This window comes from Triturus cristatus, chromosome 6 (assembly GCF_964204655.1).
Source record: "Triturus cristatus chromosome 6, aTriCri1.1, whole genome shotgun sequence".
NCBI classification, from domain to species: domain Eukaryota; kingdom Metazoa; phylum Chordata; class Amphibia; order Caudata; family Salamandridae; genus Triturus; species Triturus cristatus.
Window position 1 is genome coordinate 1,118,678,750 of NC_140589.1, and position 19,269 is coordinate 1,118,698,018.

At 46.7% G+C, this 19,269-nt stretch overlaps 1 protein-coding gene across 1 annotated transcript in view; it reads left to right on the forward strand.

The window, feature by feature from the left end:
- LOC146821053 (E3 ubiquitin-protein ligase PHF7-like) overlaps positions 1–19,269 on the forward strand; it is a 1,746,711-nt gene that overhangs the window by 6,641 nt on the left and 1,720,801 nt on the right. The gene's annotated exons all lie outside the window — the stretch shown is intronic.

Genomic DNA, 19,269 nt, shown 5'->3' on the forward strand with positions numbered 1-19,269 from the left:
CCAGATAGCATTTTTCTGGGCATCTGTGAATATTAAGGTCGCCCATGATAATAATAGGACAAGTTGTCTCAATTTTCTCTCTAAAATTAGCCAAAAAACAATGCAATGCGGTAAGATGATCAACCGTGGTGTCTCTATAAAAAGAATTATAAAAATTAACAATTAAAAAATTACTACCCCCATTGAGGGAGATCTGAACTGCCAAACAGTTACATGAGCCTGTATCGAGTTGAGTCAGCGAGCCGGGAATGCTAGCTGAGATCAGGGTGACCAAACCTCCCTTGGCCCTCCCCATATGAGACGGTACAGCAGGTGCAAAAAAACTTTTATATCCATCTAAACTCAGAGTGTTGTCCGTATCCCAGGTCTCTTGGAGACAGATTACTTCGCCTGAACAGATAAGTTGTCTCCAGGCCGGATCATCTGTCTTATTTCTTAGCCCTGCTATATTCCAGGAGACCAATTTGGTTAGAGGGCCCATGGGACCATTACAAACACTATTGACTATCAAAGGTACCATATCTGGAACTGCTGGCTGAGTTTCAGGCACTATACTTAGTTCTAGCTGCCCTAGTCACTCATTATCATCCAAGGTGGATAGGGCAGAGTATCTGTTGAAGATAGGTACGACATAGTCAAGGGGGGCGCAGCTCTTTTGGAAGTTAACGGTCGTCCTTGGGTCAGGAGCGGGGGGATAGAAAAAACCCAAGGGGAAGACATTAACATAATCATAATGAACTCTGACAGAACCTGCCTGCCTCAGAATGTCCTCAACCAACCTGGGAGATCTAAAACTAATGACAATGCAGTCACCATCTAAGCACTTGTTAGTCTTGCCCACCCAAGGCACACGTCTAATCATCAAAAAGTTATTATATAAGTGTTGCCCCAGTACAGTTTTATTTGACAGATAGTGAAGGGCTTTGTTCTTTAATGAAGACCAATGTTCGCTGTTTCCGTCCACAAGCTTTGGAACATTAGCTAAAATAATAGAATAGGGGCAGGCCTCAGGAGGTAAATGTAGTGTCGAGTCCCTCCCTGGGGGCCGATCCGCAGAACAAATCCTCCCCCTTGGGGTCAACTTAGGTATTTTCCTACCCTGAGATATGGCTTCAACAATAGGGGGTTGGGAAATGGTGGAAGAGCCTAAAGCTGGGGTAGTGCAAGGAAGTGTAGGATGCTGGTGTGTGTTGATCATAGAATCCAGCATGTTGTCAACTGTGGTTGTACACGCATTAAGGGAATCAACTACCGCAGGTCGTGGGTCAGCATTTAAAACCTTAGTTTGAAGGTGTGACTCTATTTTGGTGATGCGATCCTCTATTCGTTTCAAAATAGCCATTAACGGTACAGTTAATAGCTTAAGGTGAGCATCAATAATGGACGCTATATCTGACCCTATACACTTGTTACCAATATCGGAGCCCTGAGTTGTACAGTGGTTGACTCCCCCGCACGATGGCTCACCAACTAAACAGGGAACACTAAGGTTAACCTGGGGCAGCCCCTGTTCAGGATTGCTCTTTCTTGGGATTTTTGCCTGTTTCCGTGCTCCCAGGGAGTTATTAGCCTTTCTTTTACCTGCCATGGTTTTGCCCCCCTTAGATGGCTGATTAGAAGCGCTTCTTGATTGTCTAGTTCTGACAGCTACCGGAGAGGGGGCAGGACTAAGATTAGATAACAGGGCTGGTAAAGCTGAGGAGGTCTCCACCATTTCAGACCCATTTTGGGACGTACAAGGGTTAGCGTCATTGGGGAGTGCAACAGCTGCAATGGTCATAGGAGGTGTACAAGATGCAACTAACCTGGGGGGTTCAAGAGATAGTCTACGTTCCACTGACGCTATTTCTTTTACGATGGCAGATTCAGCATGTTTTAGGTAGCTATCAAGAGTCCCCAATCCCCCAGTCCTTTTACAATTTTTAGAGCTCATTCTCCGCTATAATAGAATACAAATGCGAGCCTTGGGGGACGCAGCCAGCCCCCTAGAATCTCCACTTCAAATGACAGCAAAAGAGATTGTCACGGTTTTACCTAATGGGTGAGGTCCATTTGCAGATAATAGATGATGTCCCACGATCACACGCCAAGGAGGAGGGGCCCAGCCCAGCCTCACTCGGCCTCTGAGGGCCTAAGAGGGCCCGCCCTTTGCCCGGGCTTAGCCCGGCGCAGCCCCGCGCGCGGACCCGCGAGGCGGTGGCGATGCTGCAATTTAAGCGCCTCCGGGCGCGCCAAAGTGTCCTGCGGCTTCCGGTTCCGCCGCGAGTGCTGCTGGGGACTGTAGTCCGGGCAGAGATCGTTCGCGCTGCCGAGGACCACGCCACGCACCAGGGGGGAATGTTCCACACCACACCTCAGCTATCAGGTATCAGGTATCACCTCCGCTTACTCCAACAGGGTCTCCCGCTCTGTCAGCGGCGTTGCTGCAATTTAAGCGCCTCCGGGCGCGCCAAAGTGTCCTGCGGCTTCCGGTTCCGCCGCGAGTGCTGCTGGGGACTGTAGTCCGGGCAGAGATCGTTCGCGCTGCCGAGGACCACGCCACGCACCAGGGGGGAATGTTCCACACCACACCTCAGCTATCAGGTATCAGGTATCACCTCCGCTTACTCCAACAGGGTCTCCCGCTCTGTCAGCGGCGTTGCTGCAATTTAAGCGCCTCCGGGCGCGCCAAAGTGTCCTGCGGCTTCCGGTTCCGCCGCGAGTGCTGCTGGGGACTGTAGTCCGGGCAGAGATCGTTCGCGCTGCCGAGGACCACGCCACGCACCAGGGGGGAATGTTCCACACCACACCTCAGCTATCAGGTATCAGGTATCACCTCCGCTTACTCCAACAGGGTCGTATGTTGACAAAGTGCTACTCTGGAAAAATGAAGTTGCTGCCTGACGCTTCAGTAGCACTTTGCCGGAAAACAACAACAGTCAAGGTGCTGCCCCCGGATCTGTGTATAGCGATGGCGCGCACTGTAGTTGGGTGTCACGGAAGTATCTTGGCAGGATTGTTATCTTCATTGAGGGTTTATTATGTAAAGGAGCTTATCCACTTTCCCCTTAGGTGCCCTGATTTTGTCGCGGAGGCATTTTGAATTGAGCCACCTCTATTATCTGAGTGGCAGGAGGAGCTTACACGGAAGTGTAAGTACATGTGTTTCTTCCATCAGTAGAGATAAACACGAGAGCATGGTAGAGGCGTGCACGATTATTGTTCCATCACGATGATTGATTGATTAGAGCCCCGGTCGCTGTCGTGCACCCTAGTCCTTAAGCTGGCTCATTTCGGCCGACACCTGGGAGTTAGATTCCTGAGCACCTCACGGTTTTCTCCCCAGTAGGGAGTATTTTGCTAGACTGCTTTTTAACCTTGGGCACTTTTGGTCACTACCTGCTTCACTTTCGGTGATTTTTTGGTGGAGAACTAGACTCTCTAGGGATTGTGCGGGCAACTACCATCACCTTTCACCAGCTCGGGAGGCATGGAGTGTCTTGGCAATACCATTAATGCATTTTTTATTGTAATTATTGTATATATTTTTTTTTTGTAGTGTGGGCACAGTCATGTATTAACCCTGTCCTGAGGAGGCCAAGGAAAGATTAAGGCCGAAACGCAATTGCGTAGACACATTTTCTTGAAGGAGGAGTCGCAAATATGAAGTTATGATTGCATACAACGCAACAGTATTCTGAGAGGGTCTACATTGATGGATAGATTTCCAGTATACTGCCTTGACTACCTCCTAGTGGTCCGCCCTGAATAAGTGGGAGGACACTAGTGGAATGTACTTGTGGGGTTAACGTATGTGTACGAGGTGTTGGGTGTTATGTTTCCTCTTTGTAATTTAGTACATATATTTGTATAGATGTTTTGTTATTTCTCTCCTGATTAGATGTCACGTTTCATGAAGATGGCTAAAAATGTTTTGATATATTTCTGTTAGATTGATAAACTAGAGAGAGGGTAATTAAATGTGCTCTTTTCAAAAATAAATAGTGTATTAATTCCTGTATACCATTGTTTTTCTGTATAAAACCCGGATCTGTGTAGGGCACTGTTTGATTCTAAATCTTTTTTATGATAACGTGCTGACAGAAGGCCACTTACAGAGCCAGACTGACTGAAGGTGATTTCTCGCCCCTTCGTCACCTAATTGGAGAGTTGATGCGGGATATAGAGAATAATAAAGAAGTAAACAAGACAGTGAGATGCCAGTGTATTGTGAAACAAAGCATGCTGTCTAACCAGTGCAGCACACTCACTGTCGGCCTGCTCGCTACTTAAATGCAGCTCTTTATACGGCATTCCTCGTTAGGTGGTTCCAGGGCGCTACAATGCCTGACTAATAAATTTTAGTGCGTACTCAAATACCTTAGTGTAACCCCTGATGCGTGGTACTTGGTAGGTCAGGCATATGTATATTCCCACTTAGATACACATATATTTCTTGTGTGTTAGGGAAGAAGGACTCATAGACGTTTTTATCCCATTGTAACAATGCCTAATTTATTTGTATAGTTTATTTTATTTTTTTACGCAGCACTGTATGCTATATCCTTGCAGCGCTGCAAAATAAGTCAAATGAACCGTAAGATTATGTACTAATTTAGTATACATTGTTTATTGATACTTTTCGTGGAAAGGATTGAATATAATTTTTATTGATTCTTTTCTTGGAATGTCAAGATTATTCTCAATTTTTAATAACTCCTAATTTTCTTGATATTTTATGATATCTGGTATTTGAGTAGTGCCTAACTGTCACTAGTGTAGCGTTGGTGCACACTAAGTTTCAGGAGCTATTGTAAATGGATCTGTATGTTCAGTTGGAGAGATGTGTGGATGTAGTTTGACTTATGTGGAAAGAGTTGGACGAGATAGGAGAGTGAGTTCTTGTAATGTGGCCTGCTCATGCTATGGTAAACTTGCTCTTGCATGTATTCATGTTCAGTTTGTGTAATATGTTAGACGTAATAATCGATCGGGCTTCATGCAGATGTTTTTTAACCTACCTAACTTGGCGAGTCATCACATGGAAAGTATCCCATCCTGTCCTTTCTCTTGTGGTTCGTTAGTTCCATGTTTAGTGGTGTAGTCTTATACATTTTTTGAAGATCACTTGAGTTCTTGAAAACTAAGTTGTACTGGAAAGTGAGGTGGTTATGTAGTTTCCATAACTGGAATGGGAGGTAGATCAAATTTGTCAGCTTGGAATTAGAATGAGCAAGACACTTTAAGTTGTCAGAGTTTATTGGTTTGGGAGCTTAGTTTAGAGAGGTGTGTCTGAAATGTTTTGTTGAAGGAATGTTGGTCCTTCTCCCATGCTTGGCAACAGACCCAGTTAAGGTGGGAGAAACATGATTTGTAAGGCCAAAAACGACTTTATTTTAGCTGTTTCCTGACTAAAATTGCCTTTGTTTCAATGTTAGTCAATTAGGAAACACAGGCTTCGGTAGCCGGTTTATAACTCAGAGATAAGGCGGGGACCATAACACTCTAAGGACCCGATTCACAGAATTAACTTAAGACAAAATCCTAAACTTACTACTTTTGGTATTCACAGAATGCACTTACTACTTTTGGTATTCACAGAATGCACTTACTACTTTTGGTATTAACAGAATGGATTTACGACTACTAACTTTACGTCCGCACTCGGGCCGGAAATTCCGGCCCGGAGGCGGAGCTTCTGGCCCGGAGGCGGGGCTTCCTGGCCGGAGGCGGAGCTTCTGGCCCGGAGGTGGGGATTCCGGCCAGTGGCGGAGATTTAGCCATGGCCAAAATCTCCACCTCTGGGCCGGAAGCTCCGCCTCCGGCCTGGAAGCTCCGCCTCCGGCCTGGAAGCCCCGCCTCCGTGCCGGATGCTCCGCCTCCGGGCCAGAAGCCCCTCCTCCGGGTCGGAATTTCCGGCCCGAGTGCGGACGTAAAGTTAGTAGTCGCAAATCCATCCTGTGAATACCAAAAGTAGTAAGTGCATTCTGTGAATACCAAAAGTAGTAAGTGCATTCTGTGAATACCAAAAGCAGTAAGTGCATTCTGTGAATACCAAAATGGTAGTAAGTTTAGGATTTTGTCTTAAGTTAGTTCTGTGAATCGGGCCCTAAGCTTGTAAGCTCCGCTGACCATAAAAGCAGCGTCTGTACACTCCTGTTCACGGGCACATACCTACTGTATTTCCGAATGTGAAAATGTATGCAATGTTTTTATTACAAATGCCAATAAAAAGAGTTTTCAAAAAAAAATTAGGAAAATAAATTCTTCCAATTTTATTTTCTCATATTTCCCTCTTTCGAAATGTTGACAAGTGTGTATTCCATGAATTGGTCAGTCTGACAAATGGCGCTTTGAATGTGATGTGGCTAAATAGTGGACACCTTTGCAAGTACACAAGGGATTTAGCAATGTGAATCCAGGATTTCAAATGTATAGATAGCCTGACTATGGAGTTTTACAACTTGGTGAGTGAGACTTATTTTCAGGCTCATAGGTGAAGACCATCAGTATAATCCACTCAAGAGAGCATATGCTCTGCTGTGGCATGAACTCTGTCGGAGAGATCAAAGCAGAGGAATATTTTTATGTATATTCAAAATATTGGTTGAGCAATTCCCTGCAATGTGCCTTTGTGGTTCTAGAGCAAAATCAGAATCTGGATGATTTCTACGCTATGTTCTTTGTTTGATGGAAGGCTTCTTCAAAGTTTACAGGTCTGGGTGGGATCTCTCATGCTGTTGGCCTTTTTTCACATTTAAATATTTCTGTTTTGTTTCGGTGCAGTTTAAGATGGTTGGAAGTCTTGTAGTTTTTCACATTGACCAAGCATGGTGCCAGCCTGAATTTCATGGTGTTGTTAAGGTTAATAAACTTCAGGAGACTCTTAGTGCTATCTGTGGAATTGTAGCTGACAGACTGAAAGGTTGAATCAATCTAGGCGAGGGCTGAGTTAGATGGTGAAGAGGAGAAATGGGTGATCGCTGAGGGGTGGCCGGATGCAGATAACAGGAGCCAGAGTGCATGGCGATAGGGAGATGTTGTTTTATAGGAAGGAGGAAATTCCTTCAAATGCTTTTCATTGGATGCCCACTTCCTACAGTCTAATTAATAGTGTTAGGTGCAGTACATATCGAATGTAGAAGAGTCTAGTAGGATCAGGGTTAGAATATGTGCTTAGCTTGTTCACCCAAGCAACTACAGTAGATTCTGACCCTTTTCAGGGGTAGAAGTAGACCTGGGCATCTGAAATGATATTGCTGTTTAGAGCAATTCTAATGTAGGCCGCCATTTTTTATTCATTGAGCCAAAGAGCACTTGTTTGTTATTGGTCTGAGTTATTAATGTCTAGTTCACATTTCTTTAGAAGAGGTTAGCTGAATTAGCATTTGATCTTATTTGCCATGTTGTCTTAATAAACAAGGTATTGGTTATCATTTGCGCAGCTTCCATGATTTTTTTTTTAATTATTTTTTTTAATGAAGTTTTATGTAGCGACCCGAAGGTATCGGGTATCAGAGCGCTTTACATAGCACCAGTTGTGTTACATGAGGACACGTTCATTTTTGTTAGGTACTGGGAGATTAAGTGATTTGTCCAGAATCACAGGATGTTCAGCGTAATTGCTGAGACTCGAACCCGGTTCCCCAGATTCAAGGTCGACTGCCCTAGCCGTTAGGCCAACTCCTCTCCCCAATAGATATGAATGATAGATTCAGTAGATAGGATATCTTTGAGGATAAAAGTGGGAGGTGGAGAGATGTGGGCGACAGGATGAGTCTGATGTTAGCCTACAATTTGTGTGATATTGGTTCCTTAAAGATTGATCTGACATGGGGAGAAGGCCTTTCCATAGCTTCTTTCAGTTGTTTGGGCATGCGTGTCTTCAGGGAAGTGTTTTTTGTTTCTTGGTATCCTTTTTTTTAATTTTATTTTTTTAATATGTTTATTAACATTTTCTTAATTACAATACAAAGATATTGTTGAGCAACAAAACGTAGTAGCATATTCAATGTGACGTCAGCATCATACATAAACGACAGTGGTGGACAGTCAAATAATTGTAGCATATTCTTATACATTATTATGGGCCCCTTCCTGTTGCGCAACCCGTACACCCACCATAGGGGATTATTCTGAGTCAGAGAGTGAAAGTCCATAATGGGCTAGCCATGGCTTCCAAATTTTCCAAAACTTTTTGGGGCAACCCCGTGCTGTATAAGTCGTCTTTTCACCCAACACATACATATCCATGCTCTTTTTCCATTCAATCAGAGATGGGTTCGCCACTGCCCCTCATGCCTTGGCCAAGTCGCGTTTCGCCACCTATAATCCTAATTGAATTAGAGTTAACTTTGGTTTGGGGAGATCAATTTCGGTAGATATTCCTAGCAGAACAAACTGAGGACTGAGTGGAATCGTCTCACCCAGGACATGTCCCAGCTCCTCTAACAGGGTGGTCCAATACGGTTGGATCTGAGAGCAGTCCCACACTGTGTGAAAGAATGCACCTGCCGACACCCTACAGTGCAAACAATCAGGTGTTTCCGCTCTCCCTATGCGGTGCAATCGTGCCCTGTCATAATACGCTCTGTGCAGATATTTAAATTGAATCAGTCGGAGCCTGGACCTAATGGCCACCTCTCGGGGATGCATCAGCGCCATTTCCCAATCTAAGTATGCCATCTCACCCATCTCAGACTCCTATTTTGTCAGCAGCTTCTGCAAAGTCGCTGGCTTATTATTAATGAGTGTCCTACATGTCCAGGAAACCGCCTTCTCTATGTTTCTTGGTATCCTTGAGTTGAGGACGGTGCGTCTTTGACTTTTTGGCACTGAACGAGTGGTAAAAGCAACACAAAGCTTTTTAGATTGAATAATCCTGTAGGGTTCTTCAAATCTGAGATATTTCTTAAAACCATCATTGTCGACATTGTCAAAAGTGAAGTGAGTAGCATTTCTTTTGTTTTCTTAGTTATTCTGTAGATGGCTGCTTGATAGGTGTATCGATTTTTACAGTCCTGGTCTAGGGTTTTCCTCCATCTGTGTTTGAGTGTGCTGTTGTTGACTTTGGGTGACGCAAGCTTCTTGGTGAACCATATCACTGACCAGGTGCAAGTAGAGATGTTTTTTCCGTGGGCTGATGGTGTTAAATATTACTGACATATATTGACTACATTTTGGAATCACAGTTGCATTGCAGGGGGAGATCTTAGCAGAGGGGTTTGGGTTTGCATTATAGGATCTATGGTGTCAATTTTCGGCTTTTTCCATGCACAATCTCAAATTTACAGAGTTGCTGTTTGAAGTTGTATTATTTTGGTACCGGGATTTTGAAAGGGATGTCCGGGCAGTGGGGCACTGTCAGGGTAGAAAGCTGGTATGTTGCCAGTGTGGTTGAAAATGCTGCTTAGGGTATATCCAGCACAGGGTGCTGGATCACCCATCTTAATTGAAAATATTTGTTTTTTTTAAGGTTATTACATTTGTTGAGCCTTGAATTGAAGTCGCCCAGAACAATAAGGTCTATGTGAGTTTGGGGAGGGTGGCTACAGAATCACAGAAATTCGTGGTGAAAGAGGTGTTTTGGGGTTGCGGACAGTAAATTAGTAAGAAGGAAACTATTATTGGGGGACATTTAGTTCTTAACCAATTGAGAGTTGGATTCTAGTGCATAGAAATTATTTAGATGCAAGCTATACAAGGACTCCTTATGCACAATTTGGACTATTCCCACCATTTTATTCCGATGGCTTCTCATGCCGATCTTACAACCTGGTGCTATTGTTTCCTGAAGGTGGAAGCTGCAGATAACCAGATTTTGGTTATGAATAGCCTGTATAGTTGCATGTCTGTAATCACGTCAGTTATGCATGGTCTGTGTTTTGATATAAATGTTTCATGAAAGTGTCCTTTGTTCCTAGCAAAGGATTGGTTGTTTTTAGTTGTAATATCCTTAGTATAATGAATTATTTTATCTGGTTTTAGGTATGAGTTACAGTGACTCCTAAAACTAGCATGAAGGCACTTTCCCATTACTTACGAGTTGAGGACTCTACTGCCTTTCTACAGAACTATGGCCCGATTAGAACGCAATTGAAGCTTAGGGATCGTACATTGTTTAGCTTGCTAAGCTGTTTTTGAGAACTCATCCCTTCATTGTTCCTGACGTGCAAAGGGATTTCCATTTCAAAATATTTCTTTGTAGCTTTTCTGTATCCACATGTCTTTTTTGGGTGTGGAGACATCATGTAATTTGGATGGCAAGCACACTTTGTGCTTCTACCTTCGGAAGACTAGAGCTTACCTTTCCTGACCTTTGCAGGCAAAAAATATTCACCACTGCCAAAGTCACCATTGCCAGATGGTCTGCCTCCTGAATCTCCCATTATTACGCGTTCGCATCGGGCCAAACACCTTCCTTTTCTGAGCACACTCCAGCAGAGCTAATACAACTTTGGTAGGATTCTCCAGGCATGCCCCTATTATAGTCAATACATTTGTTGGAACCAGCACTTCCTGGTTTGCTGAAGGGATTCCCGCAGCCAGGCAGAACCTACCGCTCCCTTCAAGAGAGGGTGAGTACACCCGCCGTATAAAAAGTGCTCATCCTTGGGTAGCTTGGCACTGAGCAGTCAGGCTTTCCACAGATGCAATGTATAAAGCAAAGGCACAGCAGTCACTGCGTTAAATACACTGAGCGTAACAAAAGAGACCACACAGGATGTATGTGAATAACGTTTATATTCAACAAACATTTTCAATCATTATAACATGAACATCATATACTTTCGGTCATGTAGCGCTATTAAGAATGATATATTGACCATTGGCTCCATTTGGCATAGCTTACTCCATTTTCTGTGCTGACTCCGTCTTGTGTAACAGACTCCATATTGTGTTCGCATGTAGCTGCGAAGTGGGAAGGGGATGTTTTTGCTCCTCACCGATCAGTGAGCTGGAAAATTTGTGTGGGATGCGTGCTTGGTATGTTTCAGGGCAGAGATTGTTGTTGCCAGCGGAATGAGTGGAATGTATAGCTCTGTCTCGGAGTAAAAATACAGGGTCCTGGCCAGCTTCTGTCTTGACCTTGACACAAACCAGTACGGTCAGCTCGGTTTTACGTAACAGAAGAAATGGGCTGAGGTTTCTAGAACCTTCGCCTCACGTTGAGTAACAGGTATTAAAGGCGGGAAGTCTTCGCAAGCAGCTGGGAGCTCACTTGTGGACTAGATGTACTGTCACAAGAAGAATCTGGAATTGAGTCCCAATCGAACTCCTTCTTGGGCTGTCGAAGGGCTCCTCCGACTTGAGTTGGCAAGGATGTTGCATGATCGATCGCTGAGGTGTTACTTACTTTGTGTATATCATTTTTAAGTTTCTTTGCTACATGAATATATGCTACATGTTATTCTGTTTTTTTGCCTAAGTTTATAAATTTGGGAGTCTGCCTCAACCAATATATTTTGCCTTCCTTTCCAAATATTGAATTAATAAACATGTGTGTGTCACTTTAAATTCATCTTAATTTGTTTTCTTGCCTCACCTTAAGAGAGTGCTGGATCTTGTTTATCGCCTCGTCTTTTGGGAGTGCTGTTTTACATGGGTTATTTAAAGGTTCTGCAGTGCATTTGCCTCCTCTCGGGAGTGCAGGGTTTAGGTGTGTCCTATTGTGTCAAATTAAAAGCACGACAGGGCATAAAACACATTTGGGAATATTACTAGCAGTACTAGGCCTTCACGTATTGTTATGATAGCAATAGTACTCACACTGTGGACAATTCCTAATCTAATCCCCCCCAATAGAGAGAGAGCACCCTTATGTAGTGCAATACGCTGTCCACCCCAGGCTCACCCAAGCAATCCTATTAATACAGTCCCGCACAGTTATATGGTACACCCCGGGTCACAACGATATCCAAGATATGTACGGGCCAGAGCTACGGGGGTAAACCCAATGTCAAATGTATTGTGCTTTTGGCATGAAATCAACATATAAAGCAGCACCGCCACCAGCAAGTGTCGTGAATCACAGGCGGTCCGCTGACTATCACTCCCACAATCATTCCGTAGAACTACATGATACAATGGGTACCAGCCTAGTCTCTACAGAACACTCTCACACTCATACACAGTCAGCACCCTAATGCAGTGCTACTGGTATCCAGCACGTCAATGGATAACACCCTGCAGACTCCATGGCCCAAGCCTCCCTTCACACTGTGGTGCACCCCGATTGTCCTATATCCCCAGATGGAAGATAACCAGCCCACCTCCCGAATACTAAGCCGTACGCGGCCAAAGTCACACTTATTCTGGCTCCCCGGAAGCAGGGGGGGATATCTAGCAAGTTTTATTCAGGAAGTAAACATAAACAAGGGAAGTTTAGCAGTCATTTAGGAAGTTCACCCACAGGTCTTAAAACACAATGGAGTCACGAAGTCTCTTGACCCCCTTCCGAATCGTCTTGGAAGCATTCTTTCAACCCAGTCAATCTCTCTCTCGACTACCTGGCGCCAAGATGTCTTCAGGAGGGGCCTGGTGTGGAGAGGACAGTTGGTCCACCGCAATAAGGGTCAGAGAGGGAGCAACCAATAAATGGATAGTAACACAGAGGAGCCTCTCGATGGGAGGAGGCACCGTGAGCTGTACACGATGATCAGGGTCATGCCTAGACAATCGGCCACAGCGCCTGGTGCAGTGGCGGTTTCTGACTGAGGGCGTCGGGGCTCCACCCTTTTTACTTTCAGCCCCAGTCAGCCACTGGCACAGAATTAAAAAACAAACTGTTTAAAATCCATGTTTAAAAAAAAAGCATTTTGCACAGACTGCTTTCCAGCAAGCGACATATTCTGCAAGTGCTGTCTGTGGCCGGGGCCACAACCAAATGTGTTTGCCGGGCCGAGGATCTCACAGCCCTGAGGGTCGTGAGGTCATCAGCCTGGTAAATACATAGCCTAAAAGACCAGTCTCCACCCCCTGAAGACGTGAGTGTAAAATTCTCCCCGGGCGTTTTAATCTTAAGCCCTGTAACACCGGGGCTGCACGTCAGTCAGGGAGTGTGTAATGTTAAGATAAGTAGTCCAGTCTTGGTAGTTTTCATGTAGGTTTATTTGGTATCAAGTTGTATAATAAAAGAGCCCCACCAGGAGCGGTCTGTATCTGCTCAGCCCATTCAGCAACTGACTCAATCATCAACATTCTAAACTTCAACATTCTAATATAAACACATCCTGGCTGAGCAGTATACTACATCTTCTCCCTTCTTTGCAATGAGAAGGGAGAACTTCAAAGAGGCACAACCAAATGTTACAAGCAAAACTTTAAGTGAAAATATCTTGAAAAGAAGAAATGAGGAATACATTTTGAAACATGTTATGAGTGTAATACATTTTGAACCCTTTAACAGAAAAGCACTGAGAAAAGCAGATCCATTGTGCTTTGCACGCGTGGGTTCGTATCCCACCCTCGTCGCCAAATGTAATGTTAAGATAAGTAGTCCAGTCTTGGTAGTTTTCATGTAGGTTTATTTGGTATCAAGTTGTATAATAAAAGAGCCCCACCAGGAGCGGTCTGTATCTGCTCAGCCCATTCAGCAACTGACTCAATCATCAACATTCTAAACTTCAACATTCTAATATAAACATAACCTGGCTGAGCAGTATACTACAGAGTGGTCACCCCACCCTTTCCCAACTCTTCACAGGGTGTGATGGGTCCTGCCCTGTGACGAGTTGGGAAAGGTTGTAGCAGAGGCTGCGGGCATGCGGGAAGCCCAAAAGTCGAGTCTGCGCAGTTTATCAGGTCTTCTGAAGACCACTGCAGACTCAAGTTCTGCTTCCTGAATCCTGTGCTGCTGTTGATGGTAGGACCGTTCCGGGTGGTGCCTGTGTTTCACTGGGCCTGCACTGGCCGCCAAGAGCTGAGGAGCAGTCACAGTCACAACGGCTCCCTAATGCCGAGTGCAGCCTGAGCTCCCAACCCTGTGAGTGGATAAGGACACGGCGGTAAGGAGAAGAAAAAGCTTAGGAATTATACAGACACTAGCATGCTGAATTTAACTGTAGTGTAAAGGAAGCAATATGCAATTATATCATGGGAACTCTGACTGTAACACAAAACCGGCGTCCGTACTTAGAGATAATTGCTACACGTTTAATTAGCTGGTCGGAGGAAATGAGGCCATAAGGCCTCTTGCAGTCAATGCTCCACATCTTTCGGTAAAACGACATTACATCCTCAGGTCATTCATAAATAGGCTGCCCACTTTAGAACTGGGATCCAGGTTCGAATTCCGGCATCCGAGCACCATCCTGTGAATCTGGGCAAATCGTTTAACTGATCAGCTGATCCTCTCCCTCACCAAGGACCCCCTCACCGCCAAATCCAACCTCCACCAGGGAATGAAGGCCGTCGCTGACTGGATGGAGGACAGCTGCCTTAAACTGAACACAGACAAAACGGAAATCCTCATTCTCGGGTCCAACCCCTCCGCTTGGGACGACTCTTGGTGGCCCACATCACTGGGGTCCCCCCCGGCCCCCACCGACCACGCACGCAACCTGGGAGTCATCCTCGACTCGAAACTCTCCCAGACCAAACAAGTCAACGCAGTCTTCTCCACCTGTTTCAACACCCTCCGCATGCTCCGCAAGATCTTCAGATGGATCACGACAAACACGAGGAAAACAGTCACCCAAGCCCTGGTCAGCAGCAGGCTCGACTACGGAAACGCCCTCTACGCCGGAACCTCGTCCAAGCTCATCAGCAGACTACAGAGAATCCAGAATGCCTCTGCACACCTGATCCTCGACGTTCCACGCCGCGACCACATTACCCCCCACCTGAAGAACCTGCACTGGCTCCCCGTCGACAAAAGAATCTCCTTCAAGCTCCTGATCCACGCACACAAGGCACTCCACAAAACCGGCCCACCCTATCTCAACAGCCGACTCTCCTTCTACGTACCCAACAGAAAACTGTCGCTGCGCTGACCACGCCCTGGCCACGGTCCCACGCATCCGGAGAACTACTTCCGGAGGCAGATCCTTTTCCCATCGTGCCGCCAAGACCTGGAACACCCTCCCCCTCCACCTATGTCAAACCGAAGACCTGCTGACCTTCAGGAGACAACTCAAGACCTGGCTCTTCGACTACTAACAGCTCTACCCCCCCCTCCCCCTCCCCCCAGCGCCTTGAAACCAGCCCGGGTATGTAGTGCGCTCTACAAGTTACATGATTGATTGATTGATTGAATGTTATTAGGTGGCCCGAGGTATATCCATGCCACTTCCTACAGCTGTTCATCGGGACACTTGTCTGCTCCTCCTAACTGGTTGCTCCTCCTGCAGTCACCTTTTTTATTGCGAAGCCCATGGGGGGCAATCACCTGGTCTCACGTGGTGGTTTGAACTGACCTGGTCGCTTTGAGGTGTTCCTGGACCGCGCTGGGTCTCCCGCTGCTGCTGCTGGTCCCAATATTGCGGCACTCACACTCTGGTGGGACTCGGTGTCCCAGAGTGCATCCCTGGAAATTACCCACAGCTGCTGAGGGTGGAGGCGTTCCCCATCGCGCTACAAAGCGCTGCCTCGCGCCCCGCGTGTAGGGGACAATCACCTGGTCTCGCGTGGTGGTTTGAACTGACCTGGTCGCTTTGAGGTGTTCCTGGACCCCGCTGGGTCTCCCGCTGATGCTGCTGGTCCCGATATTGCGGCGCTGTGAGAAGTTGGACTGGCATATGCTGTCCTCTAGTTATAGGGGACACTTTGTACCAGTCCAATTCGACTCTTATGGTGATAGGTTAAAGACAACCTTTAAAGAAAGCTATCCTAGTGGTAGCTGTGGAGAGCAGCCTTCAGGCTAAGTCTTGAAGGAGTGTTAAGCTTATTGTTTTACCATAGATAACCTCTTGAATAACCAAATGAAAGAGTAGTCCACACAGGTATATATATAAAATATTTGTATTTATTCTAGGAATAACCCCACTAGTCTCTTTATGAGGCTAGAGGTGAAGATACAATTCAAACAAGCATCGATAGTTACAATAAATAGCACTGGAATCACAGGGCCCCAGGGGGGGACCAAACCATATATCAAAAAAGTGGTATAAGAACCACGACAATTCTACAGACAATGCCTAGGGCATTTAGGGTCGCTGGCCCCTTGTGAATCCACCCAAGGTAAGGAGGAAGGGGACCCACGGGAGACGCGTGCAGTGGCTAAAGCTACTGTTGGGATCTCTATTAAAGCCTATGGAGAATGTTATGGTTGAATTTTACAAGATTAAAAACACTTCTAGCAGGAGTTCAAGTTCAACACTTTAGAGTTAAGCTTTTGAAGGGCCCACACCCACGAGAGTACCGAGGTACCACTGTTACCTGCCCCAGGGAAGCCAGGTGCATAGGTCGTTTTCGATGTCGGGTCGCGGGCTGATTTTCAATGGCAAAACGTGAAGAACTGCTGCTAGCAAGAAGCGTCGTCGATGTCGTGAAGAATGAAAATGTAGATCTTGAAGAGAAGGACCTGAAAGCAGAGGGGGCAGAGTCTGGGTCACGGCACAATGACGAGGGGGCTCAAGAGAAGGAGCCCTTCAATGTCGGGTGCTTCCAGGTAGAAGAGGTGTAGCTTGGATCGTCAGCCACGGGGTCCAGGATGCGTCAAGGAAGGCCACCTTCTGGAGGGCGACTGTCCCACGAAGGTTGAGGGTCGCTGCGGTGTTAGTGTCCGGATTGGATCCACTAAGCCTTGGCAACTGCAACCCATGTAAGAAACACAAAACTGCTACTGGTGCAGACCCACGAGGTTTGAGCGAGGTCTCCAGTGAGGAGACTGAAGAGCAGGCCTGGAGCAACCAGGGGAACTCTTGGAATCGAAGATTGACCTCCGCTAGGGCCCACCAGTCGAGAGACAAGGGACCGCGGGAGGCAGCATTTTGGCGTGCGTAAAGATGCGCCCACGGGTCGCCGGAGCGGGCTAGAGCGTCGATCTTTGGCACAGATGATGCTGAGAGGTTGGCTCAATAATGGGCCAAAGCACAACTTCCCCTCTCGTCGGGGTTGGGTGCTGTGCAAGAGGTGGCCGGTGTCCTGGGGTATTGGGGATCTCGGCACCCACAGGGTCCACGGTGCTGAGCTTTGCTGTGCACCCTCACTGGCCTCTGGGATGCTTGGAAACCCACCTCAAGGTAGGAAAGAGTCGTTGATGTCCGTAGGGGCAGCGAGGTTCCAACCGGGTCACTTGCAGTGTTTCAGGTGCCTGCCAAGCAGGGGGGTAACTCCTTTACCCCAAGGGAGATTTCTTGATTCAACTGGTCGGCAGCAAGTCGAAGTTCAAGTCTGTGAAGTTCAAGAATAATCTGAGGCTCTGGGGACCCTGTATTCACCTTTATCCAAAGATTAGGGGAGTGTCCAGATCAGAGCCCACCAATGAGAGTTCAGGAGGGAAAGGGTGGCTACACCCTCTCCCCTTTGTGTGGTTTCCCGCCTGGGCAGGGGACAGGATGCCCCTGAACCGGTTTGAGGCGGTGTATGCAGAAGTAGGCACTGGAGAAGCCTACGTGCAAGTCTGAAAGACATCCTATGGTGCACCCACCCAGTTCCAATCCACATAGTCTGTCTGGGGAGGTGGGAGCAACTCCCTGCAACAAGATCCCTATTGTCCAGCTGCAGTGGCTGGAGTTCTGCCCAGCAACAGGCAGCCAGAGTCGTGTGGGTGGCGGGTAGCATCCATTTTGTACTACGTGTGCACTTTTAAATTGTGTCTAAATTCTGCCGCTTTTCCCATATCGCCCCTCTAGCAGGGGGGAATCATGCCCTCAGTCCCATGGCTGGATTGGGGGTATGATTCCTACCTGTTTGACACCAAACACAATATGGTTCTGTATAGCCATTCTCAAGTTATCACGCTATCACGATTTACTTATAATGCGGTTAAGAGTATATGGTATGGCTACACTACAAACAACCCAGCAGTGGTTTTACGAAGGTTGCAGAGGGGCCCTACTCAGGTAGGGGTCCCCCGTCACACATATCTCAGCACCCTGCCTTGTAGGATTAGCAAGGCCTGCTTTAGGGGTGACCTATGAGGATATATGTGTTGTATTAAGTGGTATACAGGATACCTATATCCCTGTAAGGAGTGCAAGCACCACCTTACCCAGACTACAGTAGTGGTCTGGTGGTGTCATTTGGTATGGCTGTTCCAGGGGTGGCACAATAAGTGCTGCAGCCCCTGGTTGGCCTCTGAGGGACCCATGCCCTGGGTACCTAGGGTACCATCTACAAGGGGCTGACAGGGTGTCCCCAGTATCCAATTGGAAGGTACCTAGGGTACTCACATCAGTTTAGAGAAGAAGCAGATATGCTGGGGACCTGGATAGCAGGGCCACAGCCTGGCTAGTGTCATAAAACAGTCAAAACATCAGCAAAAAGTTGGGGGCAAGTATGCACTCGATGCCACTCTCCTACAGGCGCTCACACTCTGGTGGAACTCGGTGTCCCAGAGTGCATCCCTGGAAATTACCCGCAGCTGCTGAGGGCGGAGGCGTTCCCCCATCGCTCTGCCTCGCACCCTGCTGCGAGGGACGTGCCGGGCGAAGGGCGGGCCCGTCTGTGGCCGTCACGGGCCGGAAGATGCTGGGCTGGGCCACCTCCCCTGATTCCGGTTTTTCCTACCAACTAGGAGTAACATTTACTGTGTATAGAGTACCATTGGTCATTCGGGACTGGGACACTATAATTTCTAGGCCGGCTAACCCACAGATGTGTATAAGTGTGGTGCTATTTTTGCGGGTGGAGCATCATAATAACGGGTCTTATTTGAACCACTGTAGTCACACAGCAGGGGACCATTGTGGGAACACTTTATTAATCTAGCATATCTTATAATATTCAAGGTTTTTGTGTCAGGTTGTGTTGGCATCCATATGTAACTTGCTAGTGGTTACTTACTAATTATATTTTTGGGGGTTTGGTTTGTTTCCGAACTATGAGGAGGCGGAAGACCCAAGCCACTCAAGAAGGACCTAAAACTGTTACGAGGGCTAATGTTGTAACTATGGATGCTTTTTTGTTAAGACCTGCATCGGTTATTGACAAGGAGATCGAACTAGTGAATAGGCGTCTCTCTAGATCTCCATCAAAAGGCCTTCTTTCTAGTTTGGCTGGACCAACAGACCCGTTAAGGGAAGTAATTTCTGAATCCTCAAGTTCGCCTTGTAGTCTTGGGTTGGGGGCTGGTTCACCAGATAATGTTGCTCCATCACTCTTGCGAAGAACTTTGAATGAGGTGTC